We start from the raw sequence: 23,862 nt of genomic DNA on the forward strand, positions 1-23,862 counted from the left end.
CCCAAAAGTACGCTTCTTTTGGCAACAGCTTTTTGAATGGCTTGAGTCTGTAGTGCAGGGATTTCGAACTCCTAGCATAAGGGGTGTTTTATTACATGAGCCTTCTGAGGACTACTCTAAGCATACTAATAAATTCCTTACCCACGTTTATATTGCAGCCCGAGCTGCATTAGCTAAGGTTTGGAAATCTCCTGACATTCCATCAAGGGCAGAGGTACTGCGCAGACTACATAGCCAGTATCATCTGTTGTATCTCACTGCGGTAAAACATGATAATCTGAAACCTTTTCAAGCTATATGGCGCCCTATGACACAATGGCTACTTACTCAAAAGGGACCCACTCCTGGGGTAGCCTAGTAGCGTTGCGACATCTCAGCCATGCACCCATGGGTAGGATAACATACAGCACAACCACTGACGGTGGATATAAAACATCTGAAACCGTTCATTCAGTTTTATAACTCTTTATTATAGCCAATACAATAATCTCTTTGCTTAACATGTTTATCCTCTACAGAGACCTGGAAGGGGGGGGGGGCGGTGGGAGGGTTTGAGATGAAAAACTTGCTTGGCTCCTTAGAGTGCACTGTGTCTGATGGCTTTGGAAGTATGTATTTCATTGTACTTTGTACTCTGAGTTACTGTTGAGTATTACATGATGTTACTGAGCGTGGGTTTCAGTGCTTTTCAATGCTAAGCTATGCTGATGTTACTGTTGTGTATTATGTGCTGTTACTGAGCGTGGGTTTCAGTGCTTTTCAATGCTAAGCTATGCTGATGTTACTGTTGTGTATTACGTGATGTTACTGAGCGTGGGTTTCAGTGCTTTTCAATGCTAAGCTATGCTGATGTTACTGTTGTGTATTATGTGCTGTTACTGAGCGTGGGTTTCAGTGCTTTTCAATGCTAAGCTATGCTGATGTTACTGTTGTGTATTACGTGCTGTTACTGAGCGTGGGTTTCAGTGCTCTTCAATGTTAAGCTATGCTGATGTTACTGTTGTGTATTACGTGCTGTTACTGAGCGTGGGTTTCAGTGCTTTTCGATGCTAAGCTATGCTGATGTTACTGTTGTGTATTACGTGCTGTTACTGAGCGTGGGTTTCAGTGCTCTTCAATGCTAAGCTATGCTGATGTTACTGTTGTGTATTACGTGCTGTTACTGAGCGTGGGTTTTAGTGCTCTTCAATGTTAAGCTATGCTGATGTTACTGTTGTGTATTACGTGCTGTTACTGAGCGTGGGTTTCAGTGCTCTTTAATGTTAAGCTTTGCTGATGTTACTGTTGTGTATTACGTGCTGTTACTGAGCGTGGGTTTCAGTGCTCTTCAATGTTAAGCTATGCTGATGTTACTGTTGTGTATTACGTGACGTTACTGAGCGTGGGTTTCAGTGCTCTTCAATGCTAAGCTATGCTGATGTTACTGTTGTGTATTACGTGACGTTACTGAGCGTGGGTTTCAGTGCTCTTCAATGCTAAGCTATGCTGATGTTACTGTTGAGTATTACGTGCTGTTACTGAGCGTGGGTTTCAGTGCTCTTCGATGCTAAGCTATGCTGATGTTACTGTTGTGTATTACGTGCTGTTACTGAGCGTGGGTTTCAGTGCTCTTCAATGTTAAGCTATGCTGATGTTACTGTTGTGTATTACGTGCTGTTATTGAGCGTGGGTTTCAGTGCTCTTCAATGCTAAGCTATGCTGATGTTACTGTTGTGTATTACGTGATGTTACTGAGCGTGGGTTTCAGTGCTCTTCAATGCTAAGCTATGCTGATGTTACTGTTGTGTATTACGTGCTGTTACTGAGCGTGGGTTTCAGTGCTTTTCGATGCTAAGCTATGCTGATGTTACTGTTGTGTATTACGTGCTGTTACTGAGCGTGGGTTTCAGTGCTCTTCAATGCTAAGCTATGCTGATGTTACTGTTGAGTATTACGTGCTGTTACTGAGCGTGGGTTTCAGTGCTCTTCAATGCTAAGCTATGCTGATGTTACTGTTGTGTATTACGTGCTGTTACTGAGCGTGGGTTTTAGTGCTCTTCAATGTTAAGCTATGCTGATGTTACTGTTGTGTATTACGTGCTGTTACTGAGCGTGGGTTTCAGTGCTTTTCCATGCTAAGCTATGCTGATGTTACTGTTGAGTATTACGTGCTGTTACTGAGCGTGGGTTTCAGTGCTTTTCAATGCTAAGCTATGCTGATGTTACTGTTGTGTATTACGTGCTGTTACTGAGCGTGGGTTTCAGTGCTCTTCAATGTTAAGCTATGCTGATGTTACTGTTGTGTATTACGTGATGTTACTGAGCGTGGGTTTCAGTGCTTTTCAATGCTAAGCTATGCTGATGTTACTGTTGTGTATTACGTGCTGTTACTGAGCGTGGGTTTCAGTGCTCTTCAATGTTAAGCTATGCTGATGTTACTGTTGTGTATTACGTGCTGTTACTGAGCGTGGGTTTCAGTGCTTTTCCATGCTAAGCTATGCCGGAAATGATTTCCCTGAGTTTGAACTCCCTGAAGTGGGCTTTTGGAAAATGTACAAATGCATTTTCTAAAGTGACTTGTAATGTGCCCTGGTGTATATTTGTCATTGTGCCTATAGTGGGTAAAAACAGAAAAATGTGAATCAGTCTCCTGGTTTTGGTTGGCAGAGGACATGACAGTGGCTTCTCCCTTTCCTAAGTGTTTTTTTTCTCTTTTCTAACCTTCGGAGATTTTTTGCATTATTTAAATTCCCCCCATCTTTTAACTGTCCTCTTGCTAGGATGGGCCTAAGTCTCTTTAGATGAGGGAGGCCATCTTGTCTGGAGTGTTGGTGTTTTGGAGCTGAGGAAAGCATCTGGAGGAAGTGTATCTGGTAGGCCTCACCGCTCACCAGTTTGGGAGTTTTTTCCAGCCAGGACAGATTGGAGATTCTTCCTTTGTGATCTTGACCACTTCCCTTTTCTGGATTTTCCAGTCTTCTTACCCCTGAGACCAGTTAACGGTGGGGGCAGAGACAGCTGGATTTTAAGAAATTTTGAGGCCCCGTTTTTAAGGAAAGAGTGGTTTGTTCTATTTTCACGCTCAACTTATGATTGTGAGAGAAGAGAATTTACCCTCCCTTCAAGAGGAGGGCTTACTGGATACGATTCAGATCAGAGGAGGAAAGCTAAGAGGAGGTGCATGACGAACAAAAGAAACTGCAGTCTTTGGAGCTGTTGGTCTTCTTTTTATGTTAATTCATTTTTTTCCATTCTGGCACCTTTATCTTTATTAATATTTTTTGACTGCGTAAACACGGAGCCCACTACGTGATGTAAAAAATGTGCATGCACAATTTAACAATAAATTAGACAAATCATTATAATAAAAGTTTTTTAAGTTGACGGAAACCTACTTTGTGCGGAACGCCACTATCCGTTTGCTGGCTGCATTTCTCTGTGTGTATCCCCTCCTAAGATCCCCTTAAGTGAGTACCACTGAATTGTGAAGAAGAGGGTGTCCGGAAACCCTCCCCCTCCCCTGAGGTCTCTACCTCTCGCTTATTGAGAGATGGCAGAAAGTAGCAGGGTCCAGGACATTAAAGTAAGAGCCCTGGAAACAGTGTGGCCCCTTCATTCAGCATATCAAATGGAGAGGGGGATTGCACCAGCCTAACGTATTCACGGCGTTAAGAAAAGTCTTAGCAGTCATCGGTCGTGGCTTTTGATGTAAATGTACATTTAAATCTCCTAGTGTTGCACACCCCGTCCGCGTCCGGTCCGCGCACGGGCCTGCTCACCTCTCTGGTTCCATGACAGGTCCCCGGTCGGCCTCCCTAGCGGCAACTGCGAGCTCTTCCAGGCCTCGGCGTCCCATGGCGGCGGTCGCCGAGCCTTCCACTGCGCACCAGACCTCACGTCGGAGTTCGGCTCCCTCCATGACGTTGGCCACGCCCCTACGTGTGCACACGTGGACCGCCCGGCCTCTTTTAGGGCCAGGGGCGGGTCCTAGCTCCGCGGCGCGCCCTGGTTGATTCCCTGATATAAGGAAGTCCATGCCTGCACTTCCTTGCCTTGGCAATCGGGTTAGTTTTGTGCTAGATTTTCTGAGCCTTGTTCCAGTCTTGTTCCATTCTCGTTCCAGGATCCTTCTGTTCCAGCCTTGTTCCAGCCTTGTTCCTGCATCCTTCCATTCCAGTGTCCTCTTGTTCCTGTGTTCGTCTGTCGTCTCCCCAGGTAATATCTCCAGACTGTCTCACTGGGACTGACCTCGGCTTGTTCCTTGACCCTCCTGCCTGCTGCCTGCCTTCTGACCTCGGCCTGCCTGTGACCTCGTCTGACCTCCGGAACCTGACCCCTGCTTCGTTGACCACTCCTCAGACTGATCCTCAGATTCTGACCTCTGCCTGATTGACCTCGTCTCAAGAATCTGGCTCTGTTCCTTGCCTTGTCATCGCCTACGCTGTTCTGGTCCTCCTTGCTCCATCTGACCTCCAGTCTCAAACCTTGATCGTGATCCTCTCCTGTCTGTGTGCACGCCAGTCTATAATCTCTCCAGGAGGCCCTGTGAGGCCCACCTAAATCCAAGCGGCCCCGGTCCCTACGGGCTTCCAGTGGGGAAGCTCATCCTAGCCTCTGTCTCCTCCAGTGCTCCGCCCCCTGGGGGCAGGTGCTTCCTGGTCCCTACCAGGGAGTTGTAATCCACTCCAGGACAAGGGTCCACCCTGAGTGCAACACCTAGGCTAGCACCGAATGTAAATCAAGTGCAATCTTCATTAGAGTATCTATAAAAGAAGACAAATCTGATGCCAAAGAGTTGGGAAGACAATATGCCAAACAGCAGTGGCTACTGAAAATTCAAGTGGCTGGAGGAGCCAAGGCTACAGATTTAATTTTTAAAGGAATACTGTGCTTATTAACGAACACAAGCCCGTCGCTTTGCCTATCATCACGTGGATATGAAATGAATGTATATCCAGCAGGGCAGAACTAACTTAACAAGACTTTATGTTATAATTAGTGAGGTTTGGGTGGACCCTTGGACACTGTGGCAGCTGACCACGCCCATGGGGGAAGTCCCGTGAGGGGCCACAGGTCAGGCTCAGCTTAGGACACACAAACACAGAGATTGATCTTTTATTAGACAATGTGATGAAGCCACCAGAGGTGGCAGTGGTGAGCAGCAGAAGTAGCCCGGCTGGGCTAGTATCCCTCAGGCGCTGGAACAGCGACTCCTCCGGTAGCAGTGCTGTAGTGGAGAGAACTGAGAATAGTGAGTAGAGTGGAATATGCACAAAGCCCCAGTATGGAGAACCCCAGGATAGGGAGAGCAGGCCCTCGAGAAGCGAGTACCTGATCCCTGAGAGCTGAGAGGCTTGAAGGTAATGTACTCACACAGCGGTTCCACGTAGGAGATGGCACTGGGGCTGGAACGGAGGCAGGCCCTCGAGGAGCGAGTTCCTGGTTCCAGGGAACAGCTCTGAGGTGAAGATGGTAGTACTCACTGGTGATGAAGATAGCGAATCCTTCCAGGCAGAAGAGAAGATAGGAGCAGGCAGCAAGTCAGGGAACGTGGGCCCTTGAGGAGCGAGTACCGGTTTCCTGATAGCAACCTGAAAAGCAAGTGAGGCCCCCGAGGAGCGGGTACCCCGTTAGCGTTAAGAGTCCAATGGAAAATTGGAGAGGCAGAGTAGCTGGGTACGGAGAACGAATCCCATCCGTAAGGTATCCCTTGCTAACTCAAAGGCAAGCAAACATTGTAGGCTTTAAATATCTGGGCAGCGTGACGTCATCAAAGGGGGACGCCCCTGAGGTTCACGCCAAGTAGGAAATGAGTGAGGGCCGCGCGGCGTGCGCGCCCTAAGGTACCAGCGCGGAGCATGGCGGGAGGCAGCGCCCAAGCCGGTCCGGGGACGCCGGAGAGGACGGCAGGCAGACGCCGCGGCAGCCAGGCATCCATCCATAGTGAGAAGAGGTGCAAAGAAAGAAAGGTAGGCGGAGTGGAGCCGTCGGGAAGGGACGGTTGCAACACTTTATCAGTGTTCTTTAAGCACGATTCTGTGATTCATAAGCGATCTGATTTTGAATCATTCAACATATCATGAATTATTGGAATTTTCTTCAATATTGATTGAGCATTAACAGGTAAAACTATAAGGATAGCTGGCATAGTAGACTTCATCATTTTTTGACAGAGTATCTATAACAGACTATGTGCTCTATCTTTACAGACGACGGATTTCTATTTACTCTACCCTACTCCAAAATTACTGGGATGGGAAAACTGCACTTAACATTCCAGCTGACCTGACTCATTAATCATAATGAAATCTGCCTTGATGTCATCTAGATTACTTGTAGATAAAGACTGTATGCAAAACAACAGAAAGAATAAGGATAAAAAAAACAATAATTCTACTGCTGGATGAGGACAACCTCAACAGTACAATCAATCAAGCTCAGGGAACATTATTTGCGCACGAATCGCACATGAAGTTTACTCCTTACTGTCCACCTTCTCCTTCAGGTTAGAACTGTTAAGCGGCTTCACCCCACAGGACTGTATGTTACATAAGAACATAAGAAAATGCCATACTGGGTCAGACCAAGCATCTGTTTTCAACAGTGGCCAATCCAGGCCATAAGAACCTGGCAAGTACCCAAAAACTAAGTCTATTCCATGTTACCATTGCTAATGGCAGTGGCTATTCTCTAAGGGGTAGATTTTAAAAGAAGCGCGATCAGCCTACTTTTGCTTGCGCATCAGACTCAAGCAAAAGTACGCTGGATTTTAGTAGATACGCGCGGAGCCGCGCGTATCCACTAAAATCCTGGATCGGCGCGCGCAAGGCTATCGATTTTGTATAGCCTGCGCGCGCCGAGCCGCGCTGCCTCCCCCCGTTCCCTCCAAGGCCGCTCCGAAATCGGAGCGGCCTCGGAGGGAACTTTCCTTTGCCCTCCCCTCACCTTACCCTCCCTTCCCCTACCTAACCCACCCACCCGGCCCTGTCTACACCCCCCCCTTACCTTTGTCGGGGGATTTACGCCTCCCGGAGGGAGACGTAAATCCCCGCGCGCCAGCGGGCCTGCTGCGCGCCGGGCCGCGACCTGGGGGCGGGTACGGAGGGCGCGGCCACGCCCCCGGGCCGTAGCCACGCCCCGTACCCGCCCCCAAAACGCTGCCGACACGCCCCCGCAACGCCGCGCGCTCCGGCCCCGCCCCCCCGACACGCCCCCCTCCGAGAACCCCGGGACGTACGCGAGTCCCGGGGCTCTGCGCGCGCCGGGAGGCCTATGTAAAATAGGCTTCCCGGCGCGCAGGGCCCTGCTCGCCTAAATCCGCCCGGTTTTGGGCGGATTTAGGCGAGCAGGGCTCTGAAAATCTACCCCTAAGTGAACTTAATAGCAGATAATGGACTTCTCCTCCAAGAACTTATCCAATCCTTTTTTAAACACAGCTATACTAACTGCACTAACCACATCCTCTGGCAACAAATTCCAGAGTTTAATTGTGCGTTGAATGAAAGAGAACTTTCTCCGATTAGTTTTAAATGTGCCCCATGCTAACTTCATGGCGTGCCCCCTAGTCTTTCTACTATCCGAAAGAGTAAATAACCGATTCACATCTACCCGTTCTAGACCTCTCATGATTTTAAACACCTCTATCATATCCCCCCGCAGTCGTCTCTTCTCCAAGCTGAAAAGTCCTAACCTCTTTAGTCTTTCCTCATAGGGGAGTTGTTCCATTCCCCTTATCATTTTGGTAGCCCTTCTCTGTACCTTCTCCATCGCCCTGCCTTGGATGAATTTCTTATTCTAAAAAGTAGGTCATCCATCCAAATAAATCCATAAATAAAATGTATTTTATGCACGCAAATACACTTTTGTGTGCACAAAAGATTTCTGCGCCTAATGTAACAAAACAAAGGCAAACGAACGCACGTCTCTGTTTGGGTGGCTGTGGATCACTGGTGCACGATTTCATTTAGAGTAATGGAGTTTCCCGAGGGGTCAGGCAAGTTACAAGTGAAGATTCACAGGGCTCTGTTCATGCAGCTCAGTATAAGAGAGGTGCTTTATTAGAGTGAGAACATGGCAAAAGGATGCAAATAAGTATTCAACCCATTTATTCAGAGATAAACTGGAACTGATGTAGAAAGATGTCCTAATGTATATCATGCGGTCATGAGCTGGTATTAGGAGTGTATTCAAAAGCGCCTTTCAAAGTTTTATTTTTACAGTAAGTATCTAACAAAGGGCCATAGACACAGAATAGGAGTAAATCAAGCCCAAAGTTTGCCATCTGAGAACTCTTTCTTTAACTAGGTAGCCACATTACAATAAAAATGAATGTGGTAAATAAAGTCTCATTTCTTGGAAACCTCCAGCCCCTCATTACCAGTAAGTCTGAAGTTGCCTTTTACAGGACGTCACAAATAATGAGGTGAGGGATTTTTTTTTTTTTAATGTGGCAAAAATGCATAAAACAAGAGCAAGAAAAATGATTACTGGGCAGATGAACTGTAAGTTATCTAAGGCTGAAATCTCAGTGCACCGAGAGTTAAGAAAAAACTAGGTTGCCCTCTCATCTAAACGGCTTCCGACGTCTTACTCAGGCAGCTGTGGGATAGGTAGAGGGGATGCTGACGCATTCTGCTTTCATAACCGGGCTGGTTTTAGTCATTCTGAGTATTCAGACTGGGGCGGGCAAAATAACCCCAGCACCGGCAAACAAGCAATGTCCCACAGAGACAATGTCCAGAGTCGCTGGACATCTGTTCAGGAAGAGTGCAACCTTCAAAGCCTCCATTCAGGTAACGTCAACTCCCTGCATGAAGAAAGTGGGTGAAGAGTATTAAACTTTTACTATTTTGAATTTTATTTGTCTGTTGTTTTTAATTTAATATTGAATTTTGTTGATTATTTGGTTAGATATCATTTTATTATTAGTTAAATTGTATATGATAATGTTTTAGACTTTATGATAAAGTACGATTGATTTCTACTTGTATTATTTTAATTTGCAAACCATGGCATTCATTTGTGAACAACTCTGATGATGCAAAATCAATCAAATAAATAATAATACTAGGTTCCTTTTCATTTATTGCATTTTACAGAAAGACAACATCACAAGCACAAGATTATTGAGCAAGGAGATAAGGAACAAATTTATGGTAAGTTTGACATTTCTCTTCTTCCAGTCTAGTTATAGCAAAGTATCTGTGTCTCATAATGCAGACTCTTGGAGGTCTTCTCCCCAGGTGCCACTCTCAAGCAGGTCTGTGAGGCAGGGATTCAACTCCCAGAGACAGTGGGGTCAAGTGAAATAAGTCGGATGCAGTTTGGGCAATGGAAGCCCTGAGCAGAAAATGTATATTTCTACTAAATTGTCAGTTACCCTTTGACATCTGCATTGGAAGGCCCCCCAGATTTGGATAAAAAATTGATCACTTTTTGACAATGTGCCAGTTCCTCAAGTGCAATGGGAGGTTAAAGCATGAACCTCATTTCACGCTAAGGGTTGGCATCTCCACTGCTAACTCTCGCTGGGCCAAACCCAGCTGCCACACATTCTAAGGGTGAGCACGGGCACAGTTCTGCATTATGGGGGCAATCCTGAAAGGCCTCGGGCAACTTGCAGGTCTGTGGGTACTTGATACTTGGTATTCATGGACTTGTGAAAATTCAGGGCTGGTAGATGCCGAGAACCATGAGGACATACGGTAAGTGACTATGGATGCTGCGTCTGCTTTACAGAATGTAGTTTACCCTCCTGGCTCCATCCATTTTCCCGTGGACAAAAAAACTCATGAGCTGTGAAACAGAGGCCAAAAGTGCATGCACTGATGGGAGGGTAATTATCGCCCCGAAGATTTTACCTGGGTGACTGCTTAGTTACCCGGGCAAATTCCTTTGAAAATTGACATAGAAACATAGAAATGTGGAGCTCCAGATTCAGCCATTGTACAGCTTGGCAAGTTAGCTGGATAAACTTATCTGGCAAATTTAGCCTTATATTCAGTGATGTGGCTGTGCCACTGAATATATCTGGTTATTATAAAGTTAGCCAGATAATTTATCTTTAATTCAGTTCTACGGGGGCTACCAGAGTTGGTCAGCTAAGTTATCTTTGACTATCGAGTTGGCCAGGTAACATCCAGCTAACTCACTTCCTCCCCCCCATTATGTCCATTCCCCTCCCACCACTTAGCCGAATAAGTATTTATTGGGCTAAGTGGCAGCTGCTGACCACGGCCAAATATTTAAAACGTGCCACTTAGCTGGTTAAGTTGGACATTATCCGGCTAAGTGGCGCTGAATATTGGCTTCATGATGGCAGAAAAAGGCCACATGGCTCACCTGGGTCTGCCCATCCGTACCACCTGCTCAGCTCCGCCACTCCCTCAGAGATCCCCCGTGCTTATCCCAGGCTTTCTTCAATTCAGAAACTGTCCTGGTCTCCACCGCCTCCACGGGGAGTCTGCTCCATGCATCCTCCTCCCTCTCTGTAAAGAAATATTTCCTTAGATTACTCCCGAGTCTACCCCCTTTCACCCACCTCCCATGAACCAGAATCTCCTTTCTGCTAGAAGTTACCCCTCTCCTGTGCATTGATACCTTGGAGGTATTTAAATGTGTCTGGCATATCCCCACCTCGCTTTTCCTCTTTAAGCCGGTCCCCGTTCACTTCACAATAAAGTCTATTGTCTTGTACAGTTGGAAGGTCCACAAGTAAAAGAGCAGCTACTTTTCATTGATAAATTACTCCGGTAGTTTATTTTTGAATATAAACACAAGTTAAAAACACTTGGGTATTTTATTTCTGCTGTTTGTGTGGGTGGCTAAGGGAAAATAGCAAACCTCCTTTTTTTTTAAAAAAAATCACTTTATTAGTTTTACATATCATCAAGTCAACAATCCAACACTACCATCAAATTACACACCAAGCGTTTAAATAAGTGCCTCACAAATACCTTCACTAAACAGTTACAGGAATACCCCCCTCACCTCCCCTCCCAATGATGGTGAGTCCTCCTCCAAACTAGCAAGTCTCCTTTTAAAAATCCCATGTACAGGGGCTGTTTTACTTCTCCGACCCGAACACCCCTGTAGGAGCGTCTCCTTTTCACTCAGCTAGAAACGCAAGCACTAAGAAGTCTGTGCGTATTTTTCAGGCTTGATTTTCAAAATGATTTATGTGCATAAAAACCTGTTGTATGCATGCAAGCGGGGTTTCAAAAATCCCTCCGTGCACCTAAATGTGCACGTGTAACTGTTTCACTTGCACTTTTACATGCACTGAGGAGAGGCGTTCCCAGGAGAGAGGGTGGACCTTTGATTCTCAAAAGCGTGCGCGTATGTTATCCTGCACAAATTGCACCCTGCTTGGAGCAAGCGGGACTTTGCGTATTTGGCCAATTACCCACGGATTTGTTCAAGGTGACCTGACACACGTACGTTTGTTTTAGTTGGTAAAGTCTGCCTGTGTAACGTGCACGCGGACATTACCTCCATGCAGGGTGCCACAAAATTATCCTCTTAGCCAGAGAAGGGAAGGAAACTTTCTGACAGGACAATTTACCCGGCTAAATGGGTTTAAAAATCGTCCCATAAATTTGGCAGCTCATAACAAGAGAGAAGGAAGGTATTAAACTCTTTACCTATATTACTGATATCCCTGGAATTAGGAATTTCCAACTGGGAAAACGCATTAGGCTTTGTAATAACTGCTAAGAATCCCCAGACAGCAAGGGAGGGGGCATAAAGGGATCCGTCTGGACCTTCATTTCATGACTCAGCAGTTCCAGTAGCACTCAGTCAGATTGATAACACAGAGAGAATTAGTAGATGTATCTGGGATGGTGTGTTTGTGTGTGTGTTATCTGGACCCAGTTCAGAAGAGTATTTCTCTTGCAAACAGCGGCAGCCGTTAGATGTTGTTAACTGGGTTTCGTCTTTGCCTTATCTTAGAAGAGCTGCAACGTTCGAGACCAGCTCCTGTCGTTCTACCTGAAAGATGTTTTTGGAACCTTGAAAGCTGAGACTGGCACGGAGCACATGGTCAGCGGCTTCGCATTTATGAAGGAGAACCTGAGAAACTGCGTGAGTATGGTCCTCTGGGCCTGTAAAGGAATTTAAGTGTCCCAGAAGGAGAGAAACGCGACAGACTAGAAATGGAGCATGAGAAGAATCCTGAACGTGGAGACTTCTGCTGGAGGGCAGTTGAAGTCTTTAAAGCTTGATGAGTATCAACGATAGCAGGCTCGGTAACTTTGAAGCAGCTGAGAGGGTGCACATGGACGCACATACGCCAGCTCGCACCAAAGGACGCAGCCATATTATAACATACGCGCGTATACGCGTGCATGGTATAAAATATGCTGTAGGCGCATACATGTGCGCCCAATTTTATACGGACGTGCACAGGGGCGCGCAAATGCTGCCTCTGCCACGTTAGTGGGGAGATTTTACTAGACTTGCGCGACGATGCAATTACCAGTTTCCCCAGTTCATTTCCAGTTAGCCCAGGTAAAGGATAACCCCCCCTAGTTAATTAGCCTCCCTCTTACCCTGTTAGCCCCTTCACTTAAAACCCGCTGGCACTTACACGCCATCCCTAGCAGAAGTAAAGTTACACGGTAGAGAACCCCAGTGCGCGCTTGTGCACGTAAATGCTTGTGCGCAGATTTCATTGAGAAATCTAGGAATGCTCACGCCATGCCCCACCCCCTTTCCAGCAAAATGTTTTTTGTGTGCGCCTACCAGGAGATTTGCGCATACCCGCGTGCTTTTTAAAATCTGCGCAGTGCGCGCCAGCCTGACTTCTGGGCATGCCTCCCAGATTTGGCGCTCATAGGGCTTTTAAAATTCCCCCCTTAGGGTTTGCTATTGTCCATTAATGTAGACAAACCTTCTCTGTCCGTAATGCAGAGCTGTTCTCTTTGCTCTTGGCTTGTGCTGCCGTTCTCTTGATCACTCTTGCCTAGTCAGCACTCCACCATGTCTTATATTCTGTGCTTGATGCCAAGATATCCCATACCTGAAAGCTTTTCAGTTTGGATCAAAGTATGTGGTGACCAAGGATCATTTTGAAAAGTCTGCATCTGCCGTATCGTACTCAGATCAGAAATTCTTCATTTAAGAGACTTCAATCTTACACTAGTTCAAAGGCAGTACAGATAGCCTCTGGAAGTCAGAACAAGCCCTTTAATTTGGGTGCAGTCTCTCAGTAAATGTCCGGTACGGTGGGAGCAGCAATGAAGTAACAATGCTTAGGGACCAAGCACCGCTGTACGACAAAGTGCAAAAAATGGTTTTAATTGTTGAAAAAGGATATTATTATTATTATTATTATTATTATTGTCATTTGTGCAGTATAATACCACCAGGTGAGAGCAGTGTTTTACAGAGACACATGATAGACAGTTTCTGGCTCCTTGGGGTTACAAACTAGTCAAGACAGATAGGCAAGACACATAGGGCCTGATTTTCAAAAGCATTTACATGCTTAAAACTTGGGTTTACTCACTTAAATGCACTTTTCCTGTGTAAGTGGAGTTTTGAAAATTAATGCAATGTATGTCCATAGAGTTTACCTGTACAAGTGCACTGTAAGCGTGTAAATGGCTTTTGAAAATTGCTGTGATAGTATGTCACATTGACATGGGTAACTCCTTTGAAAATTCACCCAAAAGGCAAAAAACAAAACAGAGGACTTGAGTCACAACAGCAAAGCCCTGATTGGGAAGAACTAAACCAGGTGGGTTATTAGTGAGATTAATTAAGCAAAGCTGCAAAATATCAGTCTAAACAATCTCTACAAGAAAAGCAGGAACTGGGGCGGGTGAGTGAGGGTCAGGAGGGTGGGTCAATAACAGCCGGCAAAGAGGTAACAGAACGGTAAGTGTCTGCTCTGAAGTGCCAAAAAGCAGAATATAAATTAAATACAAATCAATAAATCCAAGAGGCTATAGCAGCAAGAATTACACTGGAAAGTGGGTGGTTCCAACCTAATTTTACTGTTAACTTGTAAAATGCAGTGATTGTTTTTATGTAAGGCTCTTGATGTTAAATCCAATTGATTACCCCCCAAAAGGCTTATTGTATTTATATTCCACTTTTGGAATTGGATTACATTCAGGTAGTGTAGGTATTTGTCTATCCCCAGAGGGTTTATAATCTAAGTTTGTACCTGAGACAATGGAGGGTAAAATGACCTAACCAAGGTCACAAGGAGCAGCAGTGGGATTTGAATGCTGGCTTCCCTAGTTCACAGCTTGCTGCTGTAACCACTAAACTACTACTCCTCTGGTCCAGGTCTTGCCCTCTCCTCCCCTCCCTCACTCCTGAGTCCCATTGAAATTTCAAAAGAATTATAAGCTCCAGGCTCTCCCAACTTCCCTCCTCTCCAAACTAACCATTAACCTCCCACTCTCCTGGTACCTGAATCACCTTTATTCTTCACCCCAATTGCAATAGTGGCCTACTGCAACCCGGACGCAGCGTTTCTGGCATCACTAAGCACATATGCTTCCAGCGTGTTCTCTTAGAAGCATCATACTTGACACTTACGCCTTCAGCGTGTTCCCTTAGAAGTGCCATGCTGGAAGCCTATACCTCCAGCATGTTCCCTGAGAAGTGCCATTCTGGAAGCCTACGCCTCCAGTGTGTTCCCTTAGAAGTGCCATTATGGACACCTACGCCTCCAGCGTGTTCCCTTGAAGCATCATGATGGACACCTACGCCTCTGCAATATTACCATTTCCTAACAAAAACACCCTACCCTATATTTGAACTTGCTGTTGTTTTCAGGAACAGAAGATCTAGGAAGGAGAATCTTTTCCGTATATGGAAAGGAGATTCTTATAATATAAAGTCTTGAAGAAAGAGATGGTGTAACATTTTTGCATGGGGGTAGCCAGCATGGAGCAGCAGTTAATACCCTTAACAGAAAGCTTGGAGGTAGCCTGCATGGAGCGGAGGTTACTACCCTTAACAGAAACATGGCGATAACCTGCACGGAATTTCAGTTACTACCCTTAACAGAAACATGGGGGTAACCTGCACGGAATTTCAGTTACTACCCTTAACAGAAACATGGCGATAACCTGCACGGAATTTCAGTTACTACCCTTAACAGAAACATGGGGGTAACCTGCATGGAGCGGCAATTACCACCCTTAACAGAAATATGGGGGTAACCTGCATAGAGCGGCAGTTACTACTCTTAACAGAAACATGGGGGTAACCTGCATGGAGCGGCAGTTACTACTCTTAACAGAAACATGGGGGTAACCTGCACGGAGCGGCAGTTAGTACTCTTAACAGAAACATGGGGGTAACCTGCACGGAGCGGCAGTTACTACCCTTAACAGAAACATGGGGGTAACCTGCACGGAACAGCAGTTACTACCCTTAACAGAAACGGGGAACCTGCACGGAGTGGCAGTTACTGCCCTTAACAGAAACATGGGGGTAACCTGCACGGAGCGGCAGTTACTGCCCTTAACAGAAACATGGGGTAACCTGCGGGGAGCGGCAGTTACTGCTCTTAACAGAAACATGGGGGTAACCTGCACAGAGCGACAGTTACTGCCCTTAACAGAAACATGGGGTAACCTGCAGGGAGCGGCAGTTACTACCCTTAACAGAAACATGGGGTAACCTGCAGGGAGCGGCAGTTACTGCCCTTAACAGAAGACATGGGGGGAACCTGCAGGGAGTGGCAGTTACTACCCTTAACAGAAATTGGGGTAACCTGCACAGAGCAGCAGTTACTACCCTTAACAGAAAGCTTGGAGGTGGCCTGCATGGAGTGGCAGTTACTACCCTTAACAGAAACATGGGGGTAACCTGCATGGAGTGGCAGTTACTACCCTTAACAGAAAGCTTTGAGGTGGCCTGCACGGAGTGGCAGTTACTACCCTTAACAGAAACATGGGGGTAACCTGCACGAAGCGGCAGGTTCTACCCTTAATAGAAAGATTGGAGGTGGCCTGCATGGAGTGGCAGTTACTACCCTTAACAGAAACATGGGGGTAACCTTCATGGGGTAGTAGTTACTACCCTTAACAGAACACATGGGGGTAACCTGCATGGAGCAGCAGTTACTACCCTTAACAGAACGCATGGGAGTAACCTGTATGGAGTGGCAGGTACTACCCTTAACACTAACATTGGAGGTAACCTGCATGGAGTAGTAGTTTCTACCCTTAACAGAAAGCTTGAGGGTGGCCTGCATGGAGTTACCTCACTTAACAGAAAGCTTGAGGGTGGCCTGCATGGAGTGGCAGTTACTACCCTTAACAGAAACATGGAGGGAACCTGCACGGAGCGGCAGTTACTACCCTTAACAGAAACATGGGGGTAACCTGCTTGGAGTGGCAGTTACTACCCTTAACAGAAACATGGGGGTAACCTGCACGGAATGACAGTTACTTCCCTTAACAGAAACATGGGGGTAACCTGCACAGAGCGGCAGTTACTGCCCTTAACAGAAACATGGGGGTAACCTGCACGATGCGGCAGTTACTACCCTTAACAGAAACATGGGGTAGCATGTGGCATTATTATAATCCAGTCAGGAAATAGAAAAAAGAAATTCTTTCTTTTAAGAAAAGCCAGAGTTATCGGCAATCCGGGAGCTGCTGCTTTCGTGTCCTCACAGCTCGGCGGTCAACTTGGTCAATTCTAGGAAACTCCGTATAGTAGTTGGATATAGAAAATGTCAGGCGTAACTCACAGCACGGTGTAATTTTTTTATTATATTTCCTGGAAGTATTGCTCCTTTTTTCTATTGGTCTCCTTCAGATTTCCTAAGATTTATTCAATATGAGCATAGACCAAAACAGGACAATTTTCTTTTGTATATTTTGAGTGGTATTATATCTTGTTTTGATTTGGAGTACACATATTGTAATTTGATTTCCTGTAATAATTGTTTAAAATTAAATAAAATATAAATAAATAAAAGAAACATGGGGTAGCCTGCACAGAGCGGCAGTTACTACTCTTAACAGAAGGCATGGGGATAACCTGCATGGAGTGGCAGTTACTACCCTTAACTGAAGGCATGGGGGTAACCTGCACGAAGCGGCAATTACTACCCTTAAAAGAAACATGGGGGTAACCTGCACGGAGTGGCAGTTACCTCCCTTAACAGAAACATATGGGTAACCTGCACGGAGCGGCAATTACTACCCTTAACAGAACACATGGGGGTAACCTGCATGGAGTGGCAGTTACTACCCTTAACTGAAGGCATGGGGGTAACCTGCACGGAGCGGCACTTACTATCCTTAACAGAACACATGGGGTAACCTGCATGGAGTGGCAGTTACCTCCCTTAACAGAAACATATGGGTAACCTGCACGGAGCGGCAATTACTACCCTTAACAGATCACATGGGGGTAACCTGCATGGAGCGGCAGTTACTATCCTTATCAGTAACATTGGGGGTAACCTGCATGGAGTAGTAGTTACTTCCCTTAACAGAACACATGGGGGTAACCTGCATGGAGTGGCAGTTACCTCCCTTAACAGAACACATGGGGGTAGCCTGCATGGATCAATCATCTTCTCTCCAGCCTTTGCCTCATTCTTAACAACAACAAAACTGAGATCCTAATCATCAATCAAGACATCAACATCAAACTTCTAAACCCAGCTGACCTACTCAGCTCATCCACTCCCATATTAAATCACTCACCACATGTCCGAGATCTAGGTATCATGCTAGACAATCAGCTCAATTTTAAAAAATTCATAAGCACCACCACCAAAGACTGTTTTTATAAGTTACAAGTCTTAAAAAAATTGAAGCCTCTTCTTTATTTCAACGATTTTCGGATGGTCCTACAAGCCATTATTCTATCAAAAATCGACTATTGCAATTCGCTTCTCTTTGGCCTTCCATATTCATCCATCAAACCTCTCCAAATGCTACAGAACTCTGCAGCCAGAATCCTCACCAATACGAATAAAAGAGATCACATCACCCCCATTCTCAAGCTCCTCCACTGGCTGCCTATAAAGCAAAGGATCCTATATAAAGTACTCACCGTAATTCATAAATCCATTCACAATATCTCTCCTCTTCAATTAAGTAACCAACTACACCCTCACTCTTCCTCTAGACCCATCAGAGGAGCATATAAAGGCACACTCTATGTACCCTCAACAAAATCCTCGCATCATAAACGTGCCATATCTACAGCAGGCCCCATTCAATGGAATGCGCTCCCACCAGACATTCGGCTTGAGCTCTGCCACTCTTCATTCAAAAAAAAACTTAAAACTTGGCTCTTTAGCCAAGCTTTTCCAGGACCATGATCATTTTTTCCCCTCCAACCAGCAAGAGCATATCTTCTTCACTAACCCCCATTTTCCATACCACTACCTGCTTCGGTATCTAACCTCTTGCTGCAGGACACTTGAGACTTTCTCACTTATACGTTACAATTTTTTATGCTCAATAAGACCTGTCAACTTAATTGTTTAAGTCTTTTTCTTTTCTTTCCTTTATCTTTTGGTCATCAATGTTACAACTTTATTGTTAATTTTGAACTAATATACCCTGTTCTAAATTTCATAACCTTGTTCTATGTAATGCCTTTTGGCAATTTTCATGTTCTGTTTCAATGTAAACCGATGTTATCTTTATTTCATATAGGAACACCGGTATATAAAAATCTAAAAATAAATAAATAAATGGAGCGGCAGTTACTACCCTTAACAGTAACATTGGGGATAACCTGCACGGAGTAGTAGTTACTACCCTTAACAGAACACATGGGGGTAACCTGCATGGAACGGCAGTTACTACCCTTAACAGAACGCAAGGGGGTAACCAAAAGGAGCAACAGTTACTGCCCTTAACAGAACGCATGGGGGTAACCTGCATGGAACGGCAGTTACTACCCTTATCAGAACGCAAGGGGGTAACCAAAAGGAGCAACAGTTACTACCCTTAACAGAACGCATGGGGGTAACCTGCATGGAGCGGCAGTTACTACCCTTAACAGTAAGATTGGAGGTAACCTGCATGGAGTAGTAGTTACTACCCTTAACAGAACGCATGGGGGTAACCTGTATGGAGTGCAGTTATTACCCTTAACAGATAACATGAGGGCAACCTGCACAGAGCGGCAGTTACTACCCTGAACAAAATGCATGGCGGTAATCTGAATGGAGCGGCAGTTACTACCCTTAACAGAAAGCATGAGGGTAACCTGCACAGAATGGCAGTTACTACCTTTAACGAATGCATGGGGGTAACCTGAATGGAGCGGCAGTTACTGCGATAAGCAAATTGTTAGGCAGACTGGATGGACTATTTGGTCTTTATCTGCTGTCTACTATTCTACTATGTAAAGTCACTTATTACATAGGAGGGCTGTAGCCTACATAGCACGCCAGTCCTGATGGAAGATCTCTGCCGAGTACCAATAATCTGCCTGAGGTTACAAGAAGTGAATAACAGAACCTCAGAAACATACATTTTGGGTGTTTTGAAGTCGGAGGGAGAGACCAGGGTTCCCTGCGTGCCTATGTCATGGCCAAGTCACAAGTACTGAAATGTGCTCATCAGGGCAGTGGGTGGATGTGGGGAGGAGCAGATGCACCTGCCAGGGCTCACTCTCTCCAAGGTTTAACAGGTTTCCAACATACAAACATTGCTGTTGATTCAGGTCATTGCAAAGAAACATTTTTGCTAGGCTTTTTAAAACTGTACCACAAGGAGGTGCAAACAGATTGTCTGTCAGTCAGATGTATAATTTTCTCATATGAGCAGAGCTCTAGGGTGGTACTTAGATTCCTGTTTTTTGCAGGTTTACTAGAACTCATAATCTTTTCAGATGACAAATTGTTAATGAATGTGACCCTGGTGTTTACAATGTGTGTTTGTGAATATTGCTATTATATAAACAAATAAGCTGTAGTCTTGGAGAATATGATATCTTACAGACCTTAATGACATCTTTTTATTTTTCTACTGATGAGTCTTTGATATAAATATCTACTGCATCTTAACCAAACCTTTATTCTAAAGGTTTATAAAAACAAAAACATTTCTTGTATCCTTTTTAGTGTCTGTGTGCATCTCTGTCAAAGGAAGTCAATCTTATTAAAAAAATGAAGAGGACATTTCACAAGGTAAGATCTGTTAATAGTTTCTTAAAATATCCTAACCGTGACCTTCTGACACTACCACCTCACCAGGATCTGGCCCAGCAGGATCGACCAATCCCATTCCTTCAGTTTGCATAATGTTATTGCTTCATTATAGAGAAAAACAAAAGCTTTTATCAGGAGATTCAAGCAGCGGCATAAACCAAAAATATCCAAACATGCAGAGGGTTACAGTTTAATTTGCATAAATCTTCAATTTAATTTCCAATTCAAAGCTTTTGCAAACTTTTGTTTTTTACAACAGCAAAGGTATGCAAATAGCAGTGTAACATCCCCTTGACCGCTTACATCAGGGGGCGTTCCTGGGTCCTGGACCAACCTGGTGGGAGCCCCCCTAGGGCAGACTCCGTCGGTCCTCACATTCTTGATCTGCCGCTGGGGTCCACACCCTCCTGGGGGACCACTTGATTTGCTGCTAGGGTCCCCTTTGCTCAAGGGAGACCCAGGATCACTTCCAGATCTGCTGCTGTTGTCCTGTTCCTCTTGGGCGACCGCTCAATCTGCCATTGGTGTTCCCTTGCTCCTGCACCTCAGGATCTGCTACTGTCTTTTGCTTCCTCTCTCTTGGTAGGACAGTTTTTCCTGGTTTGAATTTACAGCTCTTGTGGGCACATGGCTTGGTTAGCGTTCACTGATTCAAGCCTTCCGCAGTCTCAACTTTCAGTGATTTTAGCGCTGCTAAGCTCATGGCAAGACATTCACTACTACACAGCCTGGAGGGATCACCTTCTCTCCGCCACAAGGTCAAGACCCAGGCAGGACCATGGAAAGAGAATACATGTACACCCTGCCATCCTGCCTGACTTTTTTTTCTCTGTCTGAGAACTGGGTAACCAAGGATCTGACTCACCTTGTTAGTCAGGGTAAGAATCTGTTTGCTTCCTAGGACTGTTTTTCAGTTAATTTTCTCTCAAATCCCTCTCTCATTCAGAATTCTCCAATGTAGGACTTTTCCAATCATAGTTCTGTAATTTAGGATTTTGTTATCCTTTGATTTAAAGTGATATTTCACTGCAAGTTACAAACAGTAAGAACATAAACTGCATATTGGGTCAGACCAAGGGTCCATCAAGCCTAGCATCCTGTTTCCAACAGTGGCCAATCCAGGCTACAAGTACCAGGCAAGTACCCAAAAACTAAGTATATCTCACGCTACAAATGCTAGTAATAGCTGTGGCTATTTTCAAAATCAACTTGATTAATAGCAAGTAATGGACTTCTCCTTCAAGAACTTATCCAAACCTTTTTTAAACCCAGCTACACTAACTGCACTAACCACATCCCCTGGCAACAAATTCCAGAGTTTAATTGTGCGTTGAGTGAAAAATAATTTTCTCTGATTAGTTTTAAATGTGCTACATGCTAACTTCATGGAATGCTCCCTAGTCCTTCTATTATCCAAAATAGTAAATAACCAATTCACATTTACCCTTTCTAAACCTCTCATGATTTTAAAGACCTCTATCATATCCCCCCTCAGCCCTCTCTTCTCCAAGCTGAACAGCCCTAACCTCTTTAGTCTTTCCTCATAGGGGGGCTGTTCCATCCCCTTTATCATTTTGGTCATCTTTCTCTGTACCTTCTCCATCGCAACTATATCTTTCTTGAGATGAAGTGACCAGAATTGTACTGTTTATGTTTTATCTGTATTTTATCTGTGTTTGTCTAATGGATTGTTTGTTGCTTACTTGAACTTCACTTGGGACAACATTTTTTAATTAGTGGGTAGAAGAAACTTAAAGCAAACTAACAAATATGTAAAAGCTTGACCAATCCTACTAATTTAATTTCCACTAAAATTATAAAGAAATTTCAATCACTACAGCGTGGCATACAAAGACTCTGTCTCCACCAATGTTATTCCATAAACAATTTGGAAAAAAGCTTACAGACCCCCCCAACGCAGCATCACTGGAATGCTGTAAAATAACATTACAGCGCCATTCATTGTCTGCTCGACATTTTGCCTTTCTTATGATGCCAACCCTCCTGGTGGCCCTTCCATGTCATCCCCCTGCCGGACTTCAGTGCAATTCCTGATGTGATGCCCAGGTTTTTAGAAACACTCTATCACTGTTCCCATGTACCACGTGTGCTCTTACTCTGTGCTTTTTTATTTTGCAGCTGAGAGAAAAGGGAGTGAACAAAGCCATCAGTGAACTCGACACCCTTGTCCTCTGGATCGAAGCCTTTGTGAACACGCTCAAATAAAAGAAGGTAGTAGCAGGCAGTATGCGGGTGCAGGGCACTACAGGAAAAGGACAGCGTTTTTACTTTCTCTGAAATCTAGAATGCACTGAACAGTGCCAGGAAACATCTCCCAGGCTCATGCTGCACTTGGCATCGGATCAACAAAATGCTTTTTGTGTCCACTTGTACAGTTACAAAAGTACGGCAAATAAACAGCAACGCCTTACATAGCGGGTATGGTATGGACATGGAATAATCAAGCATCAATATTTTGAATGCATTACTTCTTCAAGACCGCGCATAGGAATCTCCCTTATCACATGTTTTGGTCTGCGAGTATTTTTATATAGATATATACTTAATATTTATCTTTATTGTTAAAATATTTCTATTATTGTTAAAAAACAAAAAGAGACTCGGCACTAAACGTTATAATAAAATTCCATCTTAAGCAAATGAGTAAAGAAATGTTAACCTTTCTTCTTTGGGAAGATTGTTTTATAAAAAATGATGCAGAAAGAAAAAAGCTGAAGTGCTACAACAGTTATGAGTAGGTTGGAGGAATGGAGGAGCAGACTCGGGGGGGAATGAATGAAGGGATTCCTTCAATGTGTGATGACTTGCAATGGATCAACAAAACCATTATCTGAAGAACGTGTCCCTGAGCTCTTCCAACCACAATCACCCTTTCTTCGGCTGAGTTCTTTCCGCCCCCAAGAAGATCAACTTGACAGGGATGAAGAGGCCACACGTGGTCTCAACAACTCATGTGAATTATCATCTTTGAATAATTAGTTCAACAAGGGTCTCGCGACCTGCAGATTGGGTGACTTCCTATGAAATGTTGAGTGATACACACCATCAAAATAAGCAATTGATGTAATTCTATTATTATAGATCTCACGCTGTGAAAATTTGTGTTATAAGAGAACCATCATAACCCCATGCAAAGGTTACTTAATATCTGTTCACCTTTAGAGCGCACTAGGGGCCATTTTAATCATTGGTCCGATTCCAATTAAACATACAATTTATCGTGGACTCTTTAAAACTTTTTTTGCATATAAAAATGAAAAGTATGCAATAACTTCCCTGTCTGTTTTAGGAGGTAAACTTTAGCAGAGAACTTTAACTCCAACAAAGGTCTATCTCCTGAGGTCAGAGTCCTAGTCTTATGTGCCTATTGAGCAGTGACTGGGAGATGTACCTTGGGGGTGAGTTGGTCTGCTTGAAGCATGGAGGTCATTCACTCCCAGATCTTGCTCCTTCTTGGGGTACAAAATGTTCTGCTCCTCTCTGCTCCCCAAAGGTCAGACTTCTGGTCTCCACCAATCACTTCTCACTAGACTCTGGATTCTGAGCACTGTAACACATCAGCCACCCCCTCCCATGTCTCCTGGCCTTCATTTTATGATTCGCTTGTATTTTCTTGCAGTGTCTGCTTTGGCTCATGCCATTTTTCAGACCAAGAAGGGAGTGCTAGCTCCAGAAACCTCGTCAAGAGAAATGCATTAAGTTAG

At 44.7% G+C, this 23,862-nt stretch overlaps 1 long non-coding RNA gene across 1 annotated transcript; it reads left to right on the forward strand.

Moving 5' to 3' along the window:
• Positions 1-11,922: 11,922 nt before the first annotated feature.
• On the forward strand, positions 11,923-22,798 carry LOC115089584. The gene is made up of 3 exons (XR_003856180.1): positions 11,923-12,063; positions 20,051-20,116; positions 22,277-22,798. It is a non-coding gene; the product is annotated as an uncharacterized LOC115089584 (long non-coding RNA).
• The last annotated feature ends 1,064 nt before the right edge of the window (positions 22,799-23,862 follow it).

This window comes from Rhinatrema bivittatum, chromosome 4 (assembly GCF_901001135.1).
Source record: "Rhinatrema bivittatum chromosome 4, aRhiBiv1.1, whole genome shotgun sequence".
NCBI lineage: Eukaryota > Metazoa > Chordata > Amphibia > Gymnophiona > Rhinatrematidae > Rhinatrema > Rhinatrema bivittatum.